The sequence below is a fragment of the Pseudophryne corroboree genome, chromosome 2 (assembly GCF_028390025.1).
Source record: "Pseudophryne corroboree isolate aPseCor3 chromosome 2, aPseCor3.hap2, whole genome shotgun sequence".
Lineage (NCBI taxonomy): Eukaryota > Metazoa > Chordata > Amphibia > Anura > Myobatrachidae > Pseudophryne > Pseudophryne corroboree.
This window is the reverse complement of record NC_086445.1, coordinates 269,928,831-269,953,986: the sequence shown is the minus strand read 5'-3', so window position 1 is coordinate 269,953,986 and position 25,156 is coordinate 269,928,831. Positions and strand designations below refer to the sequence as shown.

The following is a 25,156-nucleotide window of genomic DNA, read 5'->3' as shown; positions in this document are numbered from 1 at the left end:
GGCTCCAAAGTGGCATATTCTGGCTCCTTCTTTGATCCTCTCGGCTTCACCGGAGTCCTCAATTTGCCTCAGGTGAGTATGCTGGTACTGAGAGTGAACAGTGGCTCTCATCCTAGGGAGCTTGAGTGTGTTAAAGTGTTTTGTTCTTCTACAGAAAGCTGGCTCATCCTCATCCTCGTCTCTATGTACTCCATCACGTTGACCAACCATTGAACCAACTGTGCATCACTCCACACCACTGGCTCCAAATCAGCATATTGATCCTTCTTTGATCCTCTTGGCTTGAATGACCGGAGACCTCAACTTGTCTCAGGTGAGTTTGCTGGTACGGAGAGTACAGTGGCTCTCATTCTAGGGAGCTTGAGTGTGTTAAGTGTTTTTATTTTTATTTTTAGAAAACATGCCTACTCTTAAAAGGAAAGTGAAAGAACATGAAAGAAAAAACAAGGAAATAGGCAGAAAATGTTTTAAAATCAATCAAATGTTTTCAGGAAAAAAGAAGGTAGGAAAACATTTAGATACACCCATTTTAAACCCCTGTAAGAAAGTGTAACAAATATTTGAATTTAGATTACGATTTTTATTAATTACAGAAAATAAATGCAGCAGAGTTAGATCCTGTACCCAGCACCTCTGATCCTGTACCCAGCACCTCTGATCCTGTACCCAGCACCTCTGATCCTGTACCCACAGATAATCAATGCACTTCCCAAGATAATTCACTGGCCACAGTTAACACAAATTGCAGCAATGTAGATGACTCGGTATCGACGTCATGTAATGTCATTGTTAATGAAAACACCATAGATGTGCATTCTCAATCCTCCGTCTCTCTTGCCAACTGTTCTCAGAATTTAGAGTGCGACACCTCACCCCCTATTATTTTGGATGATGACCTATCTGAAGAAAGGTGCTCTTCTAATGAAGATACAGATACAATAAATGACATTGGGTTAGTGCTTCTCCAAAAAAAAAGTCAAAACATAAAGTTGGTTTCCAAATAAAATGGAAAAGAGAGTTTCCGTGGCTTAGTTGTAAAAAAAATGGTGAAAGAGAATCTCTACTCTGCAAGCTGTGTTTAAAACATCTGTTGAACGACACAAAATACAACAAATCTCCATGGATGAATAGTGGGATGAGCACAGTAAGGCGCGATAAAATTAAGGAGCATTCTGTTTCCGAGATGCACAAGGCGGCAATGCAAACTGAAATAATCTGTTGTAATGCTGAGGCTTCACAGAACAGAAAAAATAGACCAGAGTCAGAGGAATTCAAAGCTGTGGAATGTGCTATGAAGTGCCTGGATTTTCTAATCCAGCATAATATACCACATACAACTGTTTTTAAACCATTTGTTGTTTTCTGTATAGAAGAATTAAAGTCTCCAGTTTTAGCCCCTCTGAACAAATCTAAAAATGCCTCATATACAAGCTACCAAACAATCAACGAATTTGTTAATTCGATGGCCAGTGTTCAAAGAGAGAAAGTTATCTTGTCTTTACAGAAGAGTCCATCATTTTCAGTTATGTCAGATGAAACTACTGATGTCAGCAACAGAAAACACTTGGCAACTGCTGCAAAATATATAAAAGATGGAGAAGTCAGTGTGTCCTTTATTAATGATACAGAAATTCCAGATGGAAAATCAGAAACTATTTTCAATGCTCTTTCACAGACTATAGAAGACTGTGGAGGGTTTGAGAAATTAGTAGGCTTTGGAAGTGACGGCGCCAGTTCAATGGTTGGTCACCGTGATGGAGTAGCAGCCAAACTAAAGGCCAAAAATAATAAGATTATTTCAATACATTGTCACAATCATCGTTTAGCTCTTGCAACAAAAAATACATTTGAATCTTTGAATCCTTTCCTGAAAATGGATGAAGTATTAACAAGTATTTACAAATACTATAAATACAGCTCTGTGAGGAGCAAAACTTTGGAAGAAATACAAAGAGTATTTACTAAATGTAAGGGAACAAAAATAAAAAAGGCTAGCCACACAAGATGGCTATCACATAAAAATGCTATTAATTCAATAAGAATTAATTATTATTCGATCATTGTCGATTTGGAAAATGCTGTTGTAACTGGACAGTCAAAGACTACAAGTGGTGTGAGTGGGCCAACTGCTGAAGGACTTCTCAAACATCTGAAAAATTTTCATTTTTTTCAATTAATTCACTTTCTTTGTGATGTACTGAGCCTGCTTTCCAAATTAGTTTTAATCTTTGAAAGAAGAGATATTGACTTGTCTACAATACACAGCAATGTTTCCATTACGCTTGGTGCTTTGAAAAATTTAAAGCGTAAGCCTGGGGGTCAGTTTTGCAGGAACCTGGAAAATGCTGCAAGAAAAATAGGAATTCAGGCTCCTATAGCAGCAGAAAATTGTAAGTTTGAAGGAGATGCAAGGTGTTTTCTAGATCTATTGGTCCAAAACATTTCAGAGAGGATGCATAATATAGCTATACTTGATCATCTAAGTGTCTTAGATATGAGGCATCTTAATGCAGACAAAGGTGTGGGATTTTATGGTGTGGCCGAAATGGCACAGCTTGCTGATTTTTATCAACTGGACGAAGATCTTCTGTTATCAGAATGGGAAGACTTTAAATCTGTATTCTTACAAACGGAAGAAGAAAATTCTGATAATGAAAGATTGTCCATGGTCAACGTGTACAAGACTTTAGAAAAATCTGAAGACACAATTGGCGTAGCATTTCCTCTAATTCAGAAACTTGTTTCAGTTGGCTGTGTTCTACCACTCTCAACTGCTGAAGTTGAAAGAACTTTTTCGCAAGTTAAATTTATCTTAACAGATCACAGAAACCGTCTCAAGGTGGAAAATGTCAACAGCATATTAGCCATTAAGCTAAATGGCAAGGTAAACTACAGAGAGGCGGTGAAGCACTGGATGAAAAAACAAAGAAGAATATTTTCTTGTAGACCACACACAGCTGGCCACCGACCACACTCTCCAATCAGAAACACCTGTACTGTAGATTGTGAGCAACAACCAAGGACAACGCACATAAACTGACCCACCCAAGCTACTTGGAGCCCAACTTTCCAGTTCAAAAAGGTGAGTACCAAGTAAATGTGGGAGGAGGGAGAGTATTCCTACTTAGAGGTGGTGGAGTGGCCCTAGTATGTCCATAATCCTGTTATCAGAGTCCCTTTTCTGCTTTGTTCTTTAGTTCTTCAAAGCATAAGCCCTTATTTTTGTGGGGAAGAATTGTAAGAGACTAAAAATCTATGGTGGTCTTACAATTCTACTCCAAGGAATAAGCTGTGCTTTGAAGAACTAGGAATGCAGTACAAATGGACTCTGATAACATGCAGTCAGTTTATGTTGTATGGTTCTGTTTCAGCTACAGCACAGCGCCTAAGAGGATATTTACAGCCAGTGACAAGACGGCATCCGCCTGAGCCTGCATAAATAGTTGGACGGCTGTGGCGATTGCTCTTCTTCAGTTACCAAATCTGCACTCAACATTTCAGATGACAACCGAGGACTCTGCACCTGAGCCACCCAAGCTACTTGGAGCCCAACTTTCCAGTTCAAAAAGGTAGAGTACCAAGAAAATGTGGGAGGAGGGAGAGTATTCCTACTTAGAGGTGGTGGAGTGGCCCTAGTATGTCCATAATCCTGTTATCAGAGTCCCTTTTCTGCTGTGTTCTTTAGTTCTTCAAAGCACAAGCCCTTATTTTTGTGGGGAAGAATTGTAAGAGACTAAAAATCTATGGTGGTCTTACAATTCTACTCCAAGGAATAAGCTGTGCTTTGAAGAACTAGGAATGCAGTACAAATGGACTCTGATAACATGCAGTCAGTTTATGTTGTATGGTTCTGTTTCAGCTTCAGCACAGCGCCTAAGAGGATATTTACAGCCAGTGACAAGACGGCATCCGCCTGAGCCTGCATAAATAGTTGAACGGCTGTGGCGATTGCTCTTCTTCAGTTACCAAATCTGCACTCAACATTTCAGATGACAACCGAGGACTCTGCACCTGAGCCACCTAAGCTACTTGGAGCCCAACTTTCCAGTTCAAAAAGGTGAGTACCAAGTAAATGTGGGAGGAGGGAGAGTATTCCTACTTAGAGGTGGTGGAGTGGCCCTAGTATGTCCATAATCCTGTTATCAGAGTCCCTTTTCTGCTGTGTTCTTTAGTTCTTCAAAGCATAAGCCCTTATTTTTGTGGGGAAGAATTGTAAGAGACTAAAAATCTATGGTGGTCTTACAATTCTACTCCAAGGAATAAGCTGTGCTTTGAAGAACTAGGAATGCAGTACAAATGGACTCTGATAACATGCAGTCAGTTTATGTTGTATGGTTCTGTTTCAGCTTCAGCACAGCGCCTAAGAGGATATTTACAGCCAGTGACAAGACGGCATCCGCCTGAGCCTGCATAAATAGTTGGACCCTTCTGTTTTGAACAGCTGACACCTACATCTTTACTCCAGATGACCTGTAGGACGTTTGATCAGCTACCTGCATCCAATCCACATGGTACTATTATTATAACTTGTATAAAATGCTAGGATTAGTGTTTATTTTAGCACCTTCACAACCTGTGCAGTTCCTCCTGCCTGGGGTGTCGTTCTGTACTCTAGTGCTTCTATCACAAGTCTTCCACTGAAATAAAGACCAGAGTGATAGAAGCACCAGAGCAGAGGACGACACCCCTGGCAGGAAAGAATAACTGCACAAGTTGTGACAGGTGCAGGATGATAGAACACTGTAGTTGTAATCTACCATACAGTAGAGCTACATTGGTGATGAATGGACCACAAATACTTTTATTTAACACTCTTCACTTTCAAATCCTTGTCCGCATGTAAAAGGTAAACATTAAATAAAATGGGTGCACAAACAAAAAACCATGAGTCTTTGTACTCATTTTTAGTTAAGACACCTGTCTAAGCATTACAGTATGGACATAATCGTGCCCTCTCGAATGAAAAAAGTGCCCTCCCGAATGAAAAATGTGCCCTCCCGAATGAAAAATGTGCCCTCCCCGTGATCAGCACCCTGCCCTAAAAAATTCCTAGAGTGAACACTAAACACGGCTCACTCTGCTACAGGGATCTCTCCCTTCCTTTGTGTGTATGGGCATCATCCTAAGGCCAATTCTTTTGACCCCTGGATTCCACGCCTGGTGGTTCCTCTGTTGTTTCGGTCCTTAGGGGTATTTGGAGGAAAGTGAAGAAAGCCCTTGTGTCTGTGTCATTAGTGACCAAAAGGGTTTTTGATAAGCGGAGAAGACCCTGCAGCTTCAAATTAGGAGACTTCGTCTGGTTGTCCACCAAGAATTTGAAGTTGAGACAGCCATCTCATAAGTTAGGCCCCCGGTTCATCGGCCCTTATAAGATCACCAGGGTTATCAATCCGGTGGCATTTCAGTTAGATCTGCCCCGTTCATTGGGTATCAATAAAACATTTCATTGTTCCCTTTTAAAACTGGCGGTTAGTAATCCTTCTTCCAGTGGAAGACCTTCTCCTCTTCTGATACGGGGTCAGAGGGAGTTTGTGGTTGAAAGGGTTCTTGACTCCAAGATGGTTCGGGGTCGGCTGTCATTTTTGGTGCACTGGAAGGGGTATGGCCCGGAGGAGCGGTCGTGGGTGCGCAGTTGTGATCTTCATGCCCCCAGACTGATACGCTCTTTCTTCTCGCAGTTCCACGATAAACCCGGTGGTAGGGGTTCTTTGACCCCTCGTCAGAGGGGGGGTACTGTTAGGATCTCCTGCTCTGTGCTGCCACGTCGCCATGGCAACCGGGAGGCAAGTGTTAGTGAAGTAACCTGAGCGCAGCTGATACTCCGGTCCGGGTTTTTACTGTGTAGTGGTTACAGGCTCTGTGCACGGCAGGGAATCCGGCGCTGGTTTTGTGCTCACAGTCTGTGAGGTCTGAGTGGGGCGTGGACAGCACCTGCTATATAAACCATCCTCTCAGGCTAGGCAAATGCTGCCGAATCTTTGTTTGTTAGTCAGTTCCAGAGAGTTAGCTAGTACTGTGTGACTTTGTATTTACTTGTTGCTTACTGCGAATAGGCCTTGGGAGTCGGTACTTCATTCTGCCAATCCGGACCTAGCAGTAAGACTGGAGTCAGTTGTTTGACCTGCTGGGGTTCTTTTGCTATTCTGTGAACCCAGCAGGTTAGCGGCTGTACTCTCAGACCTGCTTGCTTAATCCTCCCTCACTGTGCAGGGCGTCCAGGTGTCAGTTTAGTGGCAGTAAGCTGAACCTGTGCCCTGCAAGTGGGCGTTAGGATTGTGGATACTCTCCTTGTGTCTATATTTCTATCTCTGACCAAGGAGTTTATTCCCACACCCGTTGGTAACCCTTTGGGTTTTTTTCTGTTGCTCTTAGCAACATCATTTCAGGTGCTCCACATGTTAAATCACTACACATCGCTTCATTGTCCGCTCTATTCCATCTGAGCATTCCTGACACTAGGGAGACACCCAATTCCTGAGCCTTTGGGCTTCTCCGTTCACTTTGTGTTTATTAGTTATTCCATCACCTCCTGTGTATGTTATGTTATACTGTCTGTGAGTTCGTTTGCTTCGCTTCCCTCTCTGTTCATACACCGGTATACTCCTGTTAGCACTGGTGTGCGTAACATCCTCACAGTAGTTCCCCTTATTCACATTACATCAGCCTGAATTGCTCCTTATTCACATTACACCACACCATATTGCTCTTTATTTCACATTAGACCACACAGTAGTGCCCTTTCTATATGTTATGCCACACAGTAGAGCACCTTATACACAAAATGCCACACATCAGTAATGCCTTTATACGCTTAATAAACACAGTAATGCCCATTACACATATGGCACATATTATTAATGTCCTTATAAACATAATGCGCCTTATACATTATGCCAACCTTTATTAATGCCCTTATACACATAATATCCCTTACATATATTCCGCACATTATTAATGCTCTTATACACATAATGACACACACAGTGCCCCTTACACATATGCCGCAAATTATTAATGCACTCATACACATAATGACACACATAGTGCCCCTTGCACATATGCTGCACATTTTAAATGCCCTTATACACATAATGAAACACATAATGTCCTGACACATATGCTGAACACTATTGCACGACCAACTCCCCCTGCACACAGCACTAACATGGCCACTAACACTGTGACCTCTGCCTCCGCTTGGATACAGATGTGTACTCATACATCCTGCCTCAATAAGCCATGCAGCAGGAGATGCCTGGCATGAGTCAGCTGGCAGCTCCCGGCCAGCTCTGCTAACTTCGGCACCTTTTTTTGATGAAAGTGCATCTTATTTGCATTACTATGTGGCTAGGATGCACAAGCAGCTTCTGCTGTTCAAAATTATATGCGGCATGCCTATATTATGTGCGCGACTGTGACTGTATATGTATACGAAATTCTAATTTAGTGATTTCCAGTAATACACTGTAATGTAGCATTTCGTATGCAGATACAGCCGCATTCACACACAAAATATAGGCATGCTGCATATCATTTTAATCAACAGAAGCTGCTTGTGCCACTAGGTATACCACGTTTGCCTATGTATAGAACCGGCTCTCCTTTGACCCATATGCACGCGCTATATAAGAAACTGTTAATAAATAAACAATATATATGCACATAATTGGGCTTTCAATTGCACTAATAAAAATAAAATAAGAAAATAGAATATACATATTTAAAAAAAAATTGTTCAAATGAAAAAAATAAAATAAAAATATTACAATTTAAAAATGCCACTGGCAATAACAGTCTAGGTGAAGTGAGAAAATGTTATCGCTTTATGGGCCTCATTCCGAGTTGTTCGCTCACTGCTAATTTTAGCACAATTGCTAATAGGCTAAAATCCGGCAGTTCTGCGCATGCGTATGCACAGCAGGGCACACGCGCTAAGCAAATTTACACAAAACTATGCTATTTTACTCACAGGTGAACTAATCTTTTCAATCGCTCTGCTGATTGACAAAAAGTGGGTGTTTCTGGGCGGAAACTGGCCGTTTTCAGGGAGTGTGCTAAAAAACGCAGGCGTGCCAGGTAAAAACGCAGGAGTGGCTGGAGAAACGGAGGAGTGGCTGGTCGGGCATGTTTGTGACGTCAAACCAGGAACTAAACGGACTGAGGTGATCGCAATCTAGGAGTAGGGCTGGAGCTACTCAGAAACTGCAAGGAAATTGCTTTCGTTAGCAATTCTGCTAATAATAGCAGAATTGCTAATCTTTCGTTAGCAATTGCTAATCTTTTGTTAGCAATTCTGCTATGCTAAGATACACTCCCAGAGGGCGGCGGCTTTGTGTTTGCATTTCTGCTAAAAGTAGCTAGCGAGCGAACAACTCGGAATGAGGGCCAATGCCCATTAGAAATTGGACTGATTACCACTAGAAGGGACAATGGGGGTAATTCCAAGTTGATCGCAGCAGGATTTTTGTTAGCAGTTGGGCAAAACCATGTGCACTGCAGGGGAGGCAGATATAACATGTGTAGAAAGAGTTAGATTTGACATTAAAAGTTATATTTTAGATTAATTATAATCTTTTCTTCTTTCCGTGCGCCAACAAAGAGACAATCTTTTCTATCCTCTTTTTTATTATTACTAATGGACCTGATACATGTGCAGAATGCTAGTTTCCATATGTTTTAAGTAGCAATACACAGAAAAAGATGGCGCCAATAGTAGAATGATATATATATATATATATATATATATATATATGTGCAAAAAAGATAGTATAGCGCCACTTGTGAGGTTAAAATCTCAGTAAAACTATATGAATGAATTATAAACTTTTGTTAAAAAAGCTACAAGCCCACGTAACCTTTTAAAATGGTGTCAGCCCACCCCTAAAAATACAACACTGGTATGGTATTGTTAGAGAGTATAAAAAATGGGGGGATAGGGGTACTAGCGACGAGTGTGGCTAAAAACAATGTTTTTGTATGCTTATAATTAGAAGCCAAAAGATATTATAAAATTATAAAAATAGATTTTAATATATACGAGAGTAAAACAGTTTCAAAGAATGGTTTTAAAAAGTACTGACCACCCACTGTTTTCAAGCTAAGTTCTGAATTCCTATCCTTTTATATTTCTCGTTTATTGACAAAAGTTTTTTATTCTTGTTTTTAAAACCATTCTTTGAAACTGTTTTACTCTTGTATATATTAAAATCTATTTTTATAATTTTATAATATCTTTTGGCTTCTAATTATAAGCATATAAAAACATATATATCTATATATATATATATATATATATATATATATATATATTTTTTTTTTAACTATTTTTAGAAATACAAGTTATTACGACACATTATTAAAACACCGGCCAGCATTTAAAATACATCAATGAAGAAAAAAATAAAAAACAATCACTCATATGGTCCGCATATTTTGAGGCTATTTCAACTTTGCCCACTGGGACAGATAACATGATGTCTTATAAACTTCTATACACTATGTCTCTTGTGCATTAGCGGGCATCAGCAATCCACAACAGTCCTTAGTCCTGGCCAGGACTTTAAATGTTTAATACACTGTTGGGCATGTGCCCACTCACTTCCACCTGAGGGGTCCTGATATCTCCCGGCTCCTTATGGATCCAATTCAGTCGCCAGGTGGGATAGCTTTTTCAGGGATGTCCTCCTCCTCAGCGTGGATAGTGTTATGCCGGCTTGTGGTGGTTAGAATACAGGTGCTTACGCATTTCTCCGCCTCCCCAGGGGTGAGTCCCATTCATTACTACGTGCCCGATGGGGCCACCTAACATTTAGCAAACTAGGAAAACTGAACATTTTCTGATTTTGCCTGTGAGGACCAAAACCATCTGAAGATGGTGTTGATTCCTGGAGCCCCACACTTTCCTATGGGTCTGGGGTTGCAACCCAAGCAGAACCCTCCATCGCTTCCCCTCAGTGACCTGTTGAATTCTCCTTGTGAGGATAACTAAATTAACCATCTTGTTGCTGTTTGGGTTGTTAGGTAAAATTAATGAATTGAAAAGGATGTATAAAAATCAATTATTATTTATTCAAAGGGCCACGCCCGTATACGGGGAAGAGAGACATCCTCTCTTCCTGTGTCAAATCATTTTAACAACAACATACACATATCAACAATGAGTTTTATATAATACAAAGTAACGCCCATTTTGTATATCCCTCCCCTATGATTTCATACTTCTGGAATACAATGTTAGGCAATAGAGTTATGCAATATTGGGACAATTATCAAGAATACTAAAATGATACTCGTGATATTGAACTGTGTCCATATTAGGAATTACATCTGGACTCTGAGCTTTTAGAAAGTGCGTATGTGGAATTAATACTCAGCCAACAAAGTTGTTTTTCTCTCAGGGTGTGTATAAAGTTCAAGATGAATTTGCTATATCATCTAGCTAGAATCAAAATGGATTCTGTTATGCTTTCATATTATACTAGTGAATATGAGAACCCTTTGCTTATTGAATGTATACATAATATACGTACTATCCCGTAGTGCACACACATAACTGTTAGGCCTTCAGCAGGTTGCCTCAGTCCCAGTATTCGACAGCTCCACCCTTTGATCAGGGACATTATTCATGTGCCCTGTCATCTCAGGAGAATTTCTGGGAACGTATAGTTTGCTAATAATTTTTTTATGTAGTATTGCTATTGCTATTTTTAAATACAACATAGGCCGCACCTGTAGACAGTGAACATTAAATGACTGTCTATAATTACATCGGGGTTACCAAAGAATAAACCTCATTACAGAATACATTATTACATACAATCACATACAATATATTTAAAAAAACATTTTCCTAATTCTGAAATTGAATACTAGGATTTAAACATTTATCTTTTTTAGTTTATATTATAATGCCTTGGTTAAAGTTTTTTTTTATCATGGGCCTCCTTTATATACTTGGCATTACACGTATCAGGATCCGTAATGTCTTTGGTCAAATAAGCACAGCAGTGAGCTCAAAGTGCTGTTTCCGGACATCAACAATATCCTCCAATTTGTGGTATTAAAAAAAATGTAGAACAATATGATATCGTAATAGTTCATGTCCAATGTCCTGGAATGTTCACAGTTTTGGAATATCCTATCATAAAGATCAATCATGTTATCAATAATTTAATTGAAATAAAACGTCAACTTCCAGTTGATTAATCATATGATTTCATTAGCCATAGGAGAACTTATTAGCCACCTTTACCACTTTGAGGTTTTATTGATACTCTGGTGGCTGGAACATGTTTCCTGATTACTGAGTCAATTACTTTTCTTAGGAATAGTTCATCCTGCAAGAAAACTTTTTTTAAGTTATTATGTGTTTTTGTATAAAATTGCTAAATCAATCTTCTTAAATAACAAACATTTTTTTTTTGTTTTTTTAGAAGTAATAGGTAAACAATTATATATTATATCCTAAGGACATGGTGACAACTACCATTTCCCGTTATGTATGATATCTTCTTTTAACCTTTGAATCTACTTCTGGTAAAATACATTTACTAAATCATAAACTTTAATGAACATCCTATGTAACCATTACTATTTATATACCTAACTCATTATATTTAGCACATTTAGAAACCTTAGGTTAGTATATTGTAACAATCCTTTTACATTCCCTTAAATCAACCTTTTTTATTTACATAAGATAATTTTTTTTTTTTATTGACCTATTTTATTTCCACTAACTGAAATACACCCGATATGTGTAGCTAATATTATCACTAGTGGTGGTTTTTTTTTGAGATACTATTGTATTTATACACATGTACCGTGTTTCACTATTATTACGACTCTATAAAGTTTTGGTAATTACATCAAATGTAACTTGCATAGAGAACTTTGGCCTGCTAGTGTCTATGTATACCTATCTAACAATTATAATAGTCTTAAATAATGATTAGCAATACAATTTATATAGCTGCAGTACTTAAAATCTTTCCAACAATTAATGGTATTGCTGGACTGGATACTCCTCAGAATAATATCCTAAATTATTTAACTTATCCATGCATTAATCTATACATCTGTCTTCAAATGGAGTATAATACTCACAACCACGTTTTTCAAAGTGTGTGTTCGTTACACCGGTCATAAATCCCTCTGGATTTCCTGCTTAGAAAAGAAAAGAGGAAGGAAGGGTCTTATTGAAATAATTCCCATCCACAATAATGGATGAGTACTCATACCTACACCACACTTTTGCTCGCTCTCTCTTCAGAGAAAAATAAATAAATTAAGTCTTAATGCTGTTATAAATAACGTCGCTCCCGTATACTTTCAAAAATATTAAAAGTTCTGTAGGATATTAGCTTATAAGCACATAGTCTATTATCAATGATCATAATCATCTCTATCTTGATTGAAGGGTTCATTCAAATACAACTCTGTGGTAGTAACAGTAGTAACAGTCTCTGTATCTCCATACAATTGTTTTTAGTGTTAGGTTCCTTTAAGCTCTGGTCTCTGACCTTTTCATTTCATTGCAAGCTCATGGATCTAGGTGTCCTTCTTCTGCAGCCTTTGCAACGGCTGTATCAGAGTCAGCGGTACTTGCCAAGGACCATCCTATGCGATCTGTAATGGAACCAAAACATAAGCAACTTCTCACCATAACACCGTCTTCACTCTCTTAGTGATTGTCCTGTGCCGGACTGTGTGTTTTCATGTTGGTTAAATATCTTTCCAAGGTTCTTGCAGCTTTTGATATTCTTGTAACTGTTTAAATAATTTGTGTGACACATTTGAATCGTCAAATCATTTTGTAGTTTTGAATCAGTCTCTGGATAATATATCTTTGCAGGATAACATATCTTTGCTGGATTCCAAAAAGAATAACAAAAAATGATATAGAAGAGAGACTAAGCAGAGGCTTAGGTGTAATTCTACCACTATTGAACCAACGATTGGACCATGCCATGATTCAAATTCTGCCTTTCCTGTCTCTTTTGTAGATTAATAATGCTTAATTCTTTAAACTTTCCTTGTCACATTATGACTTTTTATTCTCAACATTACACATATTAAACACAAAATATTTTTCAAACTCCTATAAACTCTTTCTATCAGTAAAGAAACTTTACTGTCTTTTGAAACAATAGCTCACACCTCTGGCCTTATTATTCATCTCTCAAATAACCCCCTTAACACCTGTTACACCTACTATAGTTCCTTTTTTTGCATTAAACTATGTTGTATTAAAACAATGTTGTTTTTAATCAACCCAATCATCTGCAGTAAACATGCTATAGCTTTCTTTATCACCATCACGATCCCTCTTATTATCACATAATTTGTTATTTTGGTCCCATGCCAAAACACAATGTACACTTCTCCATTAAACTTCATCCCACTATAGAAAGCTTGTGAATCTATTTCATGTTAATTACCCTTGGATTTGCATAACTCATGACATTTCCCCTTAATGAAAATTGGCAACAACACTTTATTATTAATAATACTAATTCACCAATTCACCATCCCATTATCCCCTATGGATGCTCGAGAAATTATTCTCCTGTTAATCAGTTTTTTTTTTTTTTTTTTCAATTCCTTTAAATGCAATGTAAAATGCGATGTAATCATAATTGTCTTACTCATCCACATTATATTCCTTATACTCCCCACTTTTGGGGGTGAGGAAGACAAGTATGCAGCTCTTAGCTGTATCTAAGTTGTGGTGGATCCTGTGAATCGGGAAACACTCTGAGCTGGGCATCACTGTGCCACCAGAGGAAACCCTACCAGGATAGGTTTTTGGACAGGGGAATTGGGTGACGAGGGTCAGTGAAGCAAGTAAAAGGACTGATACGCTGAATAAACCATCTGTGGTGGTGCCTAGGCTATTTTCAGCCTCGGACCCATGTTGCTTCTTTAAGCTAGCAAACCGCAATTCCATTATATGTTGAGAGATTTACATCTATCACACGGTCACTTTAACTGGTCCAGATTCACCCATGCACTTTATGTATGTAGTATGTCAGTGAGTTTATGTGTCCTAATAAACACATTTTTTATGGAACAAATCATGTGTTACAATTTCCCTGTTAGTTCATATATCCCCTATTGAGTGAAGGGATATATCTTTAAATCTGAAATTTCTCCGTAAGCTACACTATTGCTATATTATATCTGAGTTGTATACTGTTATAGGTAAAATGTACACATCATATAAAATCTACTGCTTAACCTCAGTATTAAACCTATATACTCAGTATTAAACATATATGTTCTTGCTTATGCATAAGTGGATGGTTTGGCTCTGACTGTGTATCCATAATGTTTTATTTATGATAAAGTGTAATATTGTATTACCTTCTATAATTTCTTTGGTTATGAACTTGAATGTATGCATATAGCATTTACAAAAAAATTACTGTATCTAGAGATTTATCATCTGGTCATACATATCTATCTATCCATAAATGTATACCAAGGCTCCACCCTCTAAGGGTTTTAACTATCTTTGGCCTAGTGCCAAACAATGATCTAGGTAGTTAACTATGTCAGCACACCGTTGACTTTTGTCTTGCGCCACCTTGTGGTCTTTTCTGTAAAAAAACACAACTGTTTAGTATCTGACACCAATACTTCAAATAATTTGTAACACAAAGGTATATCATCCACATACTGGTTACATTTTTCATCATATCATTCAGACTGGCCAGTCCACACAAACTGTACGTTTCTCATGCACACCCATCCCTTCCTGTGCTTCTAAGCAAACTTTTCTTGGACTGTGTCCATCCCATGGATGTTTTGGCACATATACATATTCACTGAAAAATCACTTACAAAACTGAACAACGCTCCTGCTCACATTTCTATCTGTATAACTATTCTATACAATCATATCCCCACACTTCCTGGCTACGGAACCTGGTTCATCACCGCATATTGTGCAGTCCACTAAGAACTTTTGCAATGTATTATATCGATGCCTATACAATGAGATGGATTTTAGCAAGCATATTATTTTTTTTTTTTTACCTCACGAACCCAGGGTAAGTGATATATAGATATGCTGTGCATCCAACTTAATCTGTTCCTACTTTATTCTTCCTGGAATCTTTAGAAATACCCAGGGTAACTTTTACATTAGGATTCTTCCAAATAACTTTGAAGAATTGTCTAAAAGTATTTTAATACAGGAATCGTAGTGATTAATTGCTTGTTGCAATGTTTGATTTACAGCATATACATTAAAGAATGCGTATTCCTTTATCTTTCCCTATGATTTTAGCTGCTGCTTTGAAAACTTTAGCTCACCAGAGACAGGGCGTTGTCTTCTTGACTGTCTGCCAGATGCAGATGTGTTAGCTTTAACGCTGTTAGCGCGTCTCTAGCCCATATCTGTTGCTGGGATTTTTTTGTTCTTATATTTTCTGATTACAGTTATGCTGTAGAAAGAAATTGGCAGCATTTTCTACAGGTTATCTGGTAAAGATATTAGTTTTTTATATTAAAACTAGAGTAGATAGTTTGTATAACATATGCAGAGGTTCCCAAACTGTGTGCCGTAGCTACCTGGGGTGCCTAGGACACTTGTAGGGGTGCCCTGGGTTGATGGTCTAGTACCAATTCAAATTATTCAGTGCTGGTGGCTGCCAGTCATAAAATATGTGGCCAAACAGAAGCAAATATCCCTCACCACACAACTGACTCTAAGGATGGCATATAAACGCCATCTACTCCTTTTTTTTACATTTCTTCCTAGGGGTGTTGTGAAAAAAATTCTGATATTCTAGGGCTACATGATTAAAAAAAATTGGGAACCACTGACTTATGCTTATTATGATCCATCTTGTTAGATGAAAAAATTAAAGCTCACTGAACACTTTTTTTTTTTTCTTTACTGCGTCATGGCTTACACTGCTGCTGGAAAGGAGGGGGCACGTTTCTGCGTTTTTACAATTCTCCCTAGCTTTCCCTGCTACACAGCATTGGAAACTGAAGGGGTTTTCTTCTCTTTCTGCTGGCAGACCTTCTCACAATATATTGCATTAAAGAATATTTGCGTATTAAACAATACCATATGGAAACTTCACTTCATAGTTAGATAGTAACATTAAATAAACACATATTTTTAACTACAGATCTGCCAAAAGCCATTTGAACACGGACATCAACTTTTTGTTTCCTCCGTTCACAAATATATATATATATATATATATATAAACTTTATTTCAAAACTTGTAACCATGCCAATCACAGACATAAGGTTTCTATTAGACACAGATCTGAATATACTCCATTAGACACAGATCTGAGAATATACTTAACTGAACATTATGTCCCACACACAAAATCATAACACACAAATTTAATTACAGTTTGCAAACTTCAATTTCTTGCAGATTTCAACAGTTTTGCCGATTTCAAAATACGCTTAGTATTGGTTGATCAGGCCAATATTATACAGCATGATTGAAATGCAAAACATATACTGTACCCTTTGTCACAGTACTATACAAAACTTGTGCTTCTATGGAATATTTCTTCCATACATGATATGCACACTTAGAGTTAATCCTCCCTGCCCTTCCCATACGCTGGAAAAATTCGCAATCCCTGCAATTTTTCACACACGCGACACGTCTGTCAACTGGGAAGCGCTGCAGTAGATCCTCTTATCACAACTACTATCACAAAGCAACATGCCATGTTATGGTTAGCACAACACCTCTTATGGTTAAAACAACCAGCAGCTCTTAGTAGCTCAGTATTGCAATATATTATTACACTCAATTACATATAATCCCTATAACCTCGGGTTGTTCACTCTATTTATTTTATGTATCCTTCTTACACGTATAGCTGACTAACAAGGGGAGGTGATCTATGTGCTTTTTACTTTATTTGGCTCTTGATCCAAAGCACTTATTCACGCAATCATTCATAGAGTGAAAAACACAGGTCACTGTTTCTTTGCTCAAATCTTTGAATTCATTTTGGTATTCTTATTTACATGCAACAGCATCTGTCAATCATCATTTCCGAGTTACTTGGTCCTTCAACCGATTTGGACATAATTTTGGTATTAATTTTACAAACAAACAACAACAACAAACAGGTCCCTGAGTTATTGTACTAGTTTGTCAATCTCTCCACTTATAATTCTCATATTATAAAAAATACAATCACACAGACAGCTGGCAGGTATAGAAACAGCATGTACTGGAATATAGCACATACCATGGTATTCTATACTTACCAGTGCTGTAGTGACTTGGTATGTTCCTTCCATCATCAACTGCTGGCTGGCTGGCACACCCCTTTGAGAATTTGATGAAGAGATCGAGATATATAGTTCCAAGGACATAGCCCCCATCTTGTTGAATTCTCCTTGTGAGGATAACTAAATTAACCATCTTGTTGCTGTTTGGGTTGTTAGGTAAAATTAATGAATTGAAAAGGATGTATAAAAATCAATTATTATTTATTCAAAGGGCCACGCCCGTATACAGGGAAGAGAGACATCCTCTCTTCCTGTGTCAAATCATTTTAACAACAACATACACATATCAACAATGAGTTTTATATAATACAAAGTAACGCCCATTTTGTATATCCCTCCCCTATGATTTCATACTTCTGGAATACAATGTTAGGCAATAGAGTTATGCAATATTGGGACAATTATCAAGAATACTAAAATGATACTCGTGATATTGAACTGTGTCCATATTAGGAATTACATCTGGACTCTGAGCTTTTAGAAAGTGCGTATGTGGAATTAATACTCAGCCAACAAAGTTGTTTTTCTCTCAGGGTGTGTATAAAGTTCAAGATGAATTTGCTATATCATCTAGCTAGAATCAAAATGGATTCTGTTATGCTTTCATATTATACTAGTGAATATGAGAACCCTTTGCTTATTGAATGTATACATAATATACGTACTATCCCGTAGTGCACACACATAACTGTTAGGCCTTCAGCAGGTTGCCTCAGTCCCAGTATTCGACAGACCCTACAGCCACATGTGCACTGGACAGACCCATCACCGGTAAGTAACACTGCCACTTCAGTGGCATTGTTAGGGATTGCATAGATAGCTGCTTTTCAGATGTGTTATTTAAGTATCCACTGTCGCAATTCGATGATGATGAATAGGCCTCTAAATCTCTGCCTGGAAAATACAGTAGTGAAATTGTCGTAGACAGAAATACTGTAAATGTACATTAACATAATGCTTCATGTATTACTCAAATGGTAATGGACATATACTTTGTGCAGTTAATTATATCTTTTTGTGTCTCATTAACGTTTTCTGCCTCCAGGCAAATTGTACAGGTCTTCCTTTTCTTGTAATGATCCATAATTATTCACATGTCTTACTGTAACATCATGAATATTACATGATGTGTGTTGTTGGGATAGTCAGCAAAGTTAGTGATTTAAAAGGAAATAATAGAATGTTACCTGCAGTTTTGTGCAGAGAATAACTACCATTCATTTCATATGTATGACTTACATATACAGTATATATATATATATATATATGTATATACAGTATATATATATATATATATATATATATATATTTATTTAGATATATATATATTTAGATAGATAGATATCTATATCTATCTATATCTATCTATCTATCTATCTATATATATATATATATATATATATATATATCTATCGGTGGCGTGCAGGGAGGTCAGTGGCTGGTGAGTCACTGCAGCCATAATGACCGTCGAGTCCCACCAAAGATTCCTACCACCGCAGAGCTAATCACTGGAATTATACGCAGGATCACTGGAATTATACAGCAGTACCACTGGACTTATATGGCAGTATCACTGGACTGGTCTTATACGCCAGTACCACTGGAATTATATGGCAGGATCACTGGAATTATACGGCAGGATCACTGGATTTATACGGCATTATCGCTGGACATATACGGCAGTATCAATGGACATATACAGCAGTACCACTGGGCATATACAGCAGAACAGGGACACCACCACTTTACTGATGCAGGACAACACAGCATCACTGCAATGGACTGGACTTATACAGCAGCACTGGACATATGGCAGCAGAGGACACCACCACTGTGACTGGACTGATGCAGCACAATACACCACCACTGGACTGATGCAGGACAACACAGCACCACTGGACTGGACTTATACAGCAGCACTGGACATATAGCAGCAGAGGACACAACCACTGTGACTGGACTGATGCAGCACAAAACACTAACACTGAACTGCTGCAGGACACTGAGGGCGGAGACACGTCCTCTCTCTACACTCTCCAACGCCGGAGTGAAAATGGCGGGGACGTGTGGCTCCTTATATGGAATCCAAACCCTGCGAGAATCCAACAGCGGGTTGATGACGTTTTGCCTCATTCTGGTTTCTGAGTCAGGCGGGATAAACCCGAGCTTGACTCGGATCCGGGCTCGGGAAGTGAAGTTCGGGGGGGTTCGGTTCTCAGGGAACCGAACCCGCTCATCTCCAGCCAGAAGTAAGAAAAAGGGTGAGTAGGTTGCCTGTGTCCCGGATAGCGGGTCGCCGACTGTAATGGCGGCACAAGGAGTAGGAGCGCAGCGCTGATAATCAGGCTGCGGCTCCAGGCTTCAGAGGCATGCAGGGTGCTGTGTGTCCCGCTGTGAGAGGCGAGCTGAGGCCACAACAAACATATCCCCACACTGGCAGCAATTTTACAGGGGTTTTAACCCACTGCAGAACAGAAATTACCTCAGTCAGTATAAAAAAAGCGGGAAGACCGCACGCCATTAAGGGGGCGGGGCTTCACTATGAGCGGATCCAGCAGCTCACCAGCGCCATTTTCCCTCTGCAGCTATACACAGACAGACTGTCAGGGAAGCGCAGCTCCTCCACAAGGACTCCAGATCACCTCAACAGTACCAGGGGATCATAGCAAAGGGGGGGAGCAATATTTGGTTTACTAAACCCTATTAAGGAACCAGCTGAATTTGTACTTTAGCTATAGGGGAGCTGTGTGGCTGGCTCCATTATACTCCGTGTCTCCCTAGAGGGCTCTGTGTGGGTGAACTGTGTTTTACCCCATTTTCCTGTGTGTGTGTGTGTGTGTGTGTATCATGCACAACAGAGTGTTTTAATCAATCTGGGGAATCACTGCCATGTACTCAGGATAGTACACATTCTCAGGCTAGTGGATCTGAACCAGTATGGTTAGATTCATTAAAAGGGATGATTTCAAATATTTCAAATAAATTATCCCAAAATGAGAAGGAGAAGCAATACTTAAGGCAATCTGTTGATGACCTGATAGGTAAATCCTGACAAGAAGTTTCAGATCCCAAAACAGTTACTCACATCCTTTCCGTTTCCTCAGGATGATAGGAAAAAATGGGAAAACCCACCGATAGTTGACGCATTGGTTTCTAGGCTGTCACGTAAGATAGTTTCACCTGTTCCTGGGGCAGCTTCCATGAAGGATGCTGCAGACCGCACGATTGAGATCACTCTCAAATCTCTGTACACAGCTGCGGGGGGTGGCCCAGAGACCCACTATAGCTTGTGCATGGATCTCTAGAAATGGTCAGGTAATCTAATTGACGGGTTAGATTCCTTATCCAGGGGGGAGATAATTTTACTCCTACAGAACATACAGGATTCTGCTAACTTTATGGTAGCGGCCATAAAGGAAATTGGTTTACTCAACGCACGCACCACTGACATGGCAGTGTCAGCATGCAGGGGCTTGTGGCTACGCCAGTGGACTGCGGATGCAGATTCCAGGAAAGGCGTGATAAACCTAACTTTCACAGGTTAAGCCCTTTTTGGAGATGAACTGGATACGTGAATATCCAATACTACAGCGGGTAAGTCTACATACCTTCCTTTCGCAGCTGCCCCGACTAGAAAATCCTACACTGCTCCAACTCTGCAGTCCTTACGGACAGCGAAATGAAAAACCAAAACCAAAGGTTCTTCTACGGCCTTTAGAGGTAATAGAGGTAAACCCAGAAAACCAGCAACTGCCGGTTCACAGGAAAAGAATCCCGGTTCTGCTTCCTCTATGCCTTCAGCATGACGGTGGTCCACACTTCCTGGAAGACAGGCAGGTGGGAGCCCGTTTGAGATTCTTCAGTCACATATGGGCAACGTCATGCCAGGATCCGTGGGTCAAAGATCTTATAGCAGGGCTACAGACTGGAGTTTCAGGAACTCCCACCCCACAGATTCTTCAAATCAGGCTTACCAGCTTCTCAAGAAGCAAGTATGACTTTACAGGAAGCAATTCTGAAACTGGTACAAACTCTAGTCATTGTTCCAGTTCTGCTTCAGCTGAAAAACTAGAGTTATTATTCCAATCTGTTTGTAGTTCTGAAACCGGAGGGTTTGGTAAGGCCCATTTTAAACCTCAAGAAGTTGAACCCGTACTTACGGTGTTGAAGTTCAAGATGGAGTCTCTGAAAGCGATGATCTCAGGTCTGGAGGAGGGGGGATTCTTGGTGTCTATGGATATCAAGCATGTGTACCTTCATATTCCAATTTGGCCACCTCATCAGGCTTATCTACGGTTTGCATTACAGGACAGTCACTACCAGTTCCAGGCCCTGCCATTTGGCCTCTCTACGGCACCAAGGGTGTTCACCAAGGTAATGGCAGAAATTATGTTTCTTCTCCGTAAATAGGGAGTGAACATAATACCGTACCTGGACGATCTGCTGATAAAGGCACCATCCAGGGAGATGTTAGTCAACATTGCCCTCTTAACCTGGCTACTCCAGGATCATGGGTGGATTTTGAACCTACCAAAATCTCATCTGAAACCAACACAGAGGATTCCGTTCCTGGGGATAATATTGGATACAGAGGCGCAGAAGGTATTCCTTCCATTGGAAAAGGCATTGGTGATCCAGCCGATGGTGCGGGATTTTCTAAGACAAACCCGGACTTTGGTGCATCTATACATTCGCCTTCTTGGAAAGATGGTAGCCGCTAACGAGGCGCTGCAGTATGGAAGGTTTCACGCAAGTCCCTTCCAGCTGGATCTGTTGGACAAATGGTCCGGACCTCATCTTCACATGCACCAGAGGATCCGTCTGTCATCAAAAGCCAGGATTTCTTTTCTGTGGTGGCTTCGGACTTCTCACCTAACCGAGGGCCGACAGTTCGGGATTCAAAATTGGATTCTGCTAACTACAGACACAAGCCTCAGAGGTTGGGGAGCAGTCACCCAAGGGGAACAGTTCCAAGGAAAATGGTCAAGTCAGGAAGCTATTCTTCCAATCACATTCTGGAACCAAGGGCCATATACAACATCCTTCTACAGGCATCGCATCTTCTTCAAGATCAAGCAACTCGGGTTCAGTCAGACAATGTGACGGCAGTAACGTATATAAACTGACAGGGTGGAACGAAGAGCAGGGCAGCAATGTCAGAGGTAACAAGGATTCTCCCTTGGGTAGAAAGACACGCTGTGGCGTTGTCTGCGATCTTCATTCCGGGAGTAGACAACTGGGAAGCAGACTTCCTTAGCAGGCACGTCCTCCACCCAGGAGAGTGGGGCCTTCACCCAGAGATGTTTGGGTGCTTGAAACGTCGGTGGGGAATGCCGCAAATCGACATGATGGCCTCTCATCTAAACAAGAAGCTCAAGCGGTATTGTTCCAGGTCGAGGGACCCGCAAGCAGTGGCGGTCTACCAGATGATGTATGGTTTTTTTTTACCACTCCCATTGATACCAAAGATTCTCAAATGAATAAAAAGGGAAAAGGTTCAAGCAATTCTCATTGCTCCGGACTAGCCAAGAAGGGCCTGGTTGTTACGTTCCTGATGCTCAGAACTAGAGAGATGTTGCGTAGTGAGTCCAGAGCACCAGGACGTGACGCTGAAATAAGGGGTGGTACGGAAATAGCCCCTAGCACCCTACCTCCATTGTTTTACCCGTGTGGTCAGTTCACGCCTGAGTGACTATGGTTTCTTGGGCCCACGGCAGCCGCGTTTGAAGGGCGGATTAGGTCTGCCCAACTCCGATTCCCCCAGGTCTTAGAGTGAGACAAGGCGTGAGCCGAGACAGGATAATAACAAGGGGACCTCTAACTAAAGCAAACAGAAAGCTAGGGGCTACTAACTACCCTAAAACTAAATATATGTGCGGCACGCCGCCAAAGGAAAAGAACAACAAAAGACACCACTGTCCACACCCCCACACAACACCGCCGTGTACCGGGGAGGACAGTGAAAAGCGTAAAACTCTGCAAAAACCACCAATACAAAATTAACACAAGGACTGAGCGGCCTAGGCCGCAACCCGCAGCAGAAGCCGCTACTCACGGAACCGGGAGAGAACCCCAACAAGCGAGAACCCCTAGATGACCGCAACAGGTTCACTTGGACAGGAAGGATTCCCAGGACCGGCTTCAGAACTCCAGGACTCTGGAGTGCAGGGAGCAGGATCGACCAGATACAGCTAACCAGGAACAGACGTTTGCAAGGCAGGAACAGCATACAGGAAGCTATCACCGGCGAGGCTGTAGTGTGCTGGCTCCCATAAAAAGGCCCTGCTGGCCAATGACAGGAGGGCCAGCAAGACCAGCCCCCCAGACCCTAATTACTAGTTTCCGTGCAGCTGCCCTGCTGCACGAGCAACTAATCAATCTTTATCTGGCAACGGGGAACGCGGTCCGCCAATGGCGTCCCCGTTGCTATGGACCCAGCGGCTGTGGACGCCCGGCGTCCTAGCGTTGCCAGGGACCCGACGGCTACAGTACGCATAGCGTCCTGGCGTTGCTAGGCGCCGGGCGGGCAGGGAGGGAGGTGCGGCGGCCGTGAGCGTCGCTCGGAAGCAGACCGAGCAGCGCCGCGGACCGCGGCACCTAACAGTACCCCCCCCTTGAGGAGGGGTTAAAGAACCCCTAAAGCCGGGTTTCTAAGGAAATTCCTGAAAGAATAGTCTCTTAAATTTAGGGGCATGTAAATTGTTATCCAGGACCCAAGACCTTTCTTCCGGGCCATAGCCTTTCCAGTGAACCAAAAAATAAAGCCGGCCCCAAGAAACTTTGGAATCTAAAACTTTCTCCACCAAGAACTCTTGTTGCCCCTGAACATCCACCGGAGGTCTACCCTGGGAAGTCTTCCGAGGGAATCTCCTGGAAGAAATATACTGCTTCAGAAGGGAACAGTGAAAAGTATTGCCAATTTTGAGTTATTTAGGCAAACGTAGCCGAAAAGCAACTGGGTTGACCTTCTTAACGATAAGGAACGGTCCAATACATTTGGGTCCCAATCTAGCCGAGGGTTGTCGGAGCTTGATGTTGCGGGTTGACAACCACACCTTATCTCCCACCTTAAAAGTGCATGGGCGTCGGAACCTATCAGAAATTTTTTTTTCTCGGAAGGCAGCCTTCTTAAGGGCAAGGTGCACCTTTTCCCAAATCATTCTGAGACGTGAAGTTAAGGTCAACGAGGAGACTGGAGAATGAGGGTAAAAAGAATTGGCTCTAGGATGAAAGCCCAAGACCGAAAAGAATGGGGACTACTTGGTGGAAGAATGACAAGAGTTATTATAGGCAAACTCGGCCAAAGGAAGAAATTCAGACCAATCATTCTGATGTTTGGCCGAATATAGCCGTAAATACTGTTTTAACGACTGATTAACACGTTCAGTTTGTCCGTTAGACTGTGGATGGTACCCAGATGTTAAAGAGAGTTTCATATTTAATGAGGCACAAAAACGCTTCCAGAAATGGGCGATGAATTGCGGTCCCCGATCAGAGACAATATCCCTGGGTAAACCATGGAGCCTGAACACATGGCGGAGAAACAAAACTGCCAACCCTTGAGCAGAGGGTAATCGGGGGAGAACAATGAAGTAGGCCATCTTACTAAAACGGTCTACTACCACCCAAATGACTCGAAACCCAGCTGAAAGAGGAAGGTCCACCACGAAATCCATGGATATATGTGACCATGGCCTGAGAGGAACGGCTAGAGGCATGAGTTGCCCGACCGGCAACGATCGAGATACCTTGTACTGAGCACAAACCTGACACCTGACAGGAACGGACAAATTCCCTTACATCTTTAGAAAGATTAGGCCACCACACTGAGCGAGAGATTAACTCCAAGGTCTTAGTGATACCCGGATG

General features: G+C 40.8%; 1 long non-coding RNA gene across 3 annotated transcripts in view; it reads left to right on the top strand.

The window, feature by feature from the left end:
* The first annotated feature begins 242 nt into the window (after positions 1-242).
* The window catches only part of LOC135015440 (uncharacterized), a 143,705-nt gene continuing 118,791 nt past the window's right edge, over positions 243-25,156 (top strand). For 2 of the 3 annotated variants that reach the window (XR_010213710.1, XR_010213704.1), the window contains exons 1-6: positions 243-313; positions 396-502; positions 2,820-3,082; positions 3,372-3,569; positions 3,860-4,057; positions 4,347-4,511. This is a non-coding gene — a long non-coding RNA (uncharacterized LOC135015440). Of the gene's footprint in view, positions 314-395; positions 503-2,819; positions 3,083-3,371; positions 3,570-3,859; positions 4,058-4,346; positions 4,864-25,156 lie in introns of those variants that run through there. The other variant, XR_010213698.1, reaches the window with a different exon arrangement.